The sequence below is a fragment of the Nicotiana tomentosiformis genome, chromosome 11 (genome assembly GCF_000390325.3).
Source record: "Nicotiana tomentosiformis chromosome 11, ASM39032v3, whole genome shotgun sequence".
NCBI lineage: Eukaryota > Viridiplantae > Streptophyta > Magnoliopsida > Solanales > Solanaceae > Nicotiana > Nicotiana tomentosiformis.
Window position 1 is genome coordinate 71,323,725 of NC_090822.1, and position 4,571 is coordinate 71,328,295.

The 4,571-nt window shown below is 35.3% G+C and overlaps 1 long non-coding RNA gene across 1 annotated transcript; it reads left to right on the plus strand.

Annotated features, from left to right (window-relative positions):
- The first annotated feature begins 446 nt into the window (after positions 1-446).
- Positions 447-2,404, plus strand: LOC104117179 (uncharacterized). The gene is made up of 2 exons (XR_691026.3): positions 447-613; positions 1,889-2,404. It is a non-coding gene; the product is annotated as an uncharacterized lncRNA (long non-coding RNA).
- Positions 2,405-4,571: the final 2,167 nt, after the last annotated feature.

Consider the following 4,571-nt stretch of genomic DNA (forward strand, 5'->3'; position numbering starts at 1 on the left):
ATATTACTAACTTCCTGTTTTATTTTTTTTCCAGAAAGTTTAATTGTTTATTACAGCAATACAGAATAATAACAACTCTTGTGTATGTCTCGCATATTGACTCTTATTTATTTAGAATGACTACGAAATACTCGTCATAACGTCATTTTCAAAAATGCAGATATCATTTTTAGTTGTTAAAGCATTAATATAGGCGTAAACTTAGCCATAGCAATCTAAGGTCAATTGTGTTGGATTTTTTCGATGTGGGTCGCGGGTCGTTCCATGCTGACCCGATCCATTTTTGAAAAGATAAAATAAAAAAATCTCTTATGAGAAGTTACTCCACACCATAAATTTGTGGGAACATATTCTACATGGTTATTTGGGTGGGGAATAATTTTCTTTAGAACTGCTTTCTTCCTTAACTCTGAATAAAAAGGGAACAATACGTTCTCTTCAAAGACACAAGAAAAAACACAGAGAACTCTTCTCCTTTCTTTTTAAAAAAAAAAAACCCACAGAGGTCACTTAGTTTATGGAATCAAAAAAATTTATTTCCAAAGTGAAATAGAATCGACGTGGAGTAATTTCTGTCACACAAATTTCAACGATCTTCCGCAACTGTTAACAGGTAGACAAATTCGATGTCCCTGTTACTATTAAATCATCATTGGTATTAGAGCCTTTGAAGTGTGTTCTATTTAGATGAATACACAATTGATTTAATGAGTAATAATTTTATTACATCGTTGATTAACAGAGAGTTCGAATGAACCTGGTGTTCGCAATTTGTGTGAAAAACTATCCTTGCCCTAATAGTGTTTCCTGATTAGATGACTTATCTTTACTGATAATTTGAAGAGAAAATTGAAACTCATCTAGTTGTAATATGATGGATGAGAGCCTTGTTTGCTGTGTTGTTGTATATTGAATTTTCTTTTTTTCTTAAGAAAAAGAACAAGTAATAATCCGAATCGAAATATCGGCGTTCGGCATAAAATTTTACGCCTCAAAACTTGACCAAGTACTGTTTTTTTTTCTATGTGCTAGTGTAGAATCATAACGAAATTATGAGAATTTTTTTAAAGGTTATCAAATCATTGTTTTAATGATTTTATGTAACCTTGTTTTTTTTTCCTTTCACTGTTGGATAACTTTTGAACATGGAAAGCAAACGCAGTATTTAATTCTAGTTAAGACATAGTTGTTGGCATTGTTGGAAACTTTAATTACTTGCGATGTTTTGGCGTTGTTGCCATAAATGGATAGGAACTGTGTAGTGAAGACAAAATACTGTCTAACAAAGAAACTGTGCATGCTATTTTGTGAATTTCTTTTGAAGTGTTCGAAATCATGAATTTTCTTTTCTGATTGGATGGGGCCTTTACATTGAAACTGAGAGAACTAGTACTGGAATTGAAATTGCTTTCATCTCTTCGGTTGGAATAAAATTTGTTCCATATTGTTTTTGTTTGAAAGATTTTAAAAATGTCTTCATAGCAAGGGCACTAGATGTTAAAGTGAATATATTACTCTATGAAGATGCACTAACTTCTGTGATTAAAAGTACTGAAGACTTTAGTTTTGCAATTATTTAAAGTCTTATTTCTTTTGGTTCCAATATACGAAATTAAAGAGGAGAACAATGGCTATGACTTTCAAAGTCATTATTTCCGTTGTGTGGTTTTTAGTTGTCTCCACTTGACTTCAATGTGAATCTGTAGGAAATAACTATACCACTGGCTATGTAGACTTACACACATATTCTTTATGTGCTTCTCTGTATATTTTAATATTAAGAATACTAGTCTTAGTCCCAATTATCCCTATTCTTCCGCAAGTTATTGTGACATATGTTGTCAAAATGATTGTACCCATTCTTATTATTTTTTTGGTTCCATTTCAGACATGACTGAACAGGGACAAACTCGAATTACTCCAAATGGGAGTTCTCAAAGTCGAGGAAGAGGACAACGTAGAAGGATATGTCGTCGTAGGACTTATTTCTATCATGATTCAGACTCGGAGCCTGAAGTCATCAGGAATATCCCAAGAGTGAGGTAAAATGAGTTAAGGGATCGAATGACTGAATAAAAGGAAGGAGAAAAGAAATTTAGGGAGTTTAAAGAATTAAAAATGGTCCCTAATACTTCCATTCCTGAACATGTATATATTTTTCAGTTAAAAAGAATTGAATTGTCTAATTACATGGAGATTACAGATTGGGAAGCGTTAGCTATTTTAGCGAACTTTCTTCGAGAGCCTTGGGGTTTGACCTAGCACACATTTTAGTGTATATGTGCAAGCGTTAGTATTCAGTTGGTATATGTATGTATTCAGTTAGTATTCAGTTGGTATATGTATGTCCTAGCAAATATGTAAATCGTTTATGTGTTTTATTTTAATGAAATTTAATTTTTTTTGTTGTTTGTCTCACTAGTTACATGTATTATCAATTATTTTGCTTTGTAATTGATTGAGACTTGAAATGAAGCACACACTAAGAAGTGATTTTAATAATAATTAAAATATTTAAATATAGATGATGAATGAAAACATAGTGACCTTTCGATTTTATACTAAATATAAAATTAATATTATAATTAATTTGTTTGAGTGTGTAACGATCCCATCAATATCACTCCGGCTCTCAGGCCCCAACTCAGTCATCAATCTCTCCAGTCTCTCGGGCTCATAATATCATGAAAATCAACCCAAAATTACGGTATGATGCATCAATAAATAGCAACAGAGACTGAGATATGATATGCAAATGAATGAGTATGACTGAGTAGGTAATTGCAATTTAAGCAAATAATTCAACAACAGAAATGATCCCAGTGGGTCCCAACAGGATAAGCCTATAGCCTAAACATGGTTTCTAACATGATTCACGGATCAATTACTCTAGCACGTAGAAATTTCATAAATAGAAACAAGATTAGGTCACTACACACTACCACAGAATCAATCGAGGCATAATTCACACGGTGCACTCCCACACGCCCGTCACCTAGCATGTGTGTCACCTCAACACCCAACACATAATACGTATATTCAGGGGTTCATACCCTAAGCACCAAGTTTAGAAGTGTTACTTATCTCGAACAAGCTGAATTCCAATTCCGAGCAAGCCAAACGATAATCCAAAAATGCCATCCCGCGCGTACCTACCTCCGAACGGCTCAAAACTAGCCAAAAGCAACTCAAGAACATCAAATAATGCCAAAGGAAACAAACCCAATTGATAAAGGTAGAATCTTTAATCAAAAGCCCAAAGTCAACCAAAAAGTCAAACCCGGGTTTGCATCTCGGAACACGACAAAACTCAAAAAATCCGATAACCCATTCAATTACGAGTCCAATCATACTAGTTTTACTCAAATCCGACTCCGAATCGACGTTCTAAACTCAAAATTTCACTCTATGTAACTTTAGACAAAAGCCCCTAATTTCTCTTTTAAAATCATCAACCAATTGCAAAAAATAAAGATAGATTCATGAAATATAATCAAAAACGAGTAGAGAATACTTACCCCAATCCATATGGTGAAATATCGCTTAAAAATGTCTCAATCCGAGCTCCATAGCTCCAAATATGTAAAAACAAATAAGGTCGAAACCTCCGAAATAGAGTATTTATAATCACTGTGTGATCGCGGACATACCATCGCAATCGCGAAGAAGAAAAATGCAATGTCCAGAATTACCCTACGCGATCGCGGAACAACCTTCTCTATCCGGAAGAACAAACAACACTGCCTCCAACAATATGCTACGGGATCATAAAAGTACCCATGCGAACATGAAGGACACAAGCGACCAAGCTTCGCGAACGCGTTGAAGAAATTCGAGTTCCCAGTTTCTCATCTCTGCTCTACGCGATCACGGTGCCCATTATGCGAATGCGAACAGTCACCCACACAGCCCTACGCGAATGCAGCCATCTAATCTTGACCGCGATGAAGAAAATGCCCTAGCACCATATTTACTTTATGCGATCGCATACCTATCTTCGCTATCGCGAAGGACAATCGAGGCACCAAAAACCAGCCGCAACCAGCAATGAAAACATGGAGAAAAATGGTCCGAAATCAATCTGAAACATTCCCGACCTCGGGACCCCGTACGAATATTCCAACAGGTATCATAACATAACACGATCCTACCTGATGCCTCAAATCACACATAACAACATAAAAATCACGAATCGCGCCTCAAATCGAACTTAATGAACTTTTAAACTTTCAACTTCCAAAACTTGTGCCGAATCATACCAAATCAACTCGGAATGAACTCAAATTTTGCGTACAAGTCCCAAATGATATAACGAAGCTATTCAAATTCCCAAAACCACAATCTGAATCCGATATATTCAAAATCAACTCTCGGTCAAACTTATGAACTTTCTAAACCTTCAAATTTCTAACATTCGCCAATTAGCGCTAAAACCTTCTAGAAATATCTAAATGCAAATTCGGACATACGCCCGAATCCAAAATCACCATCCGGACCTAACGGAACCATCAAAACTCCAATCCGAGGTCAAATGTTAAAAAGTCAAACTTGGTCAACTCTTTCAACTTAAA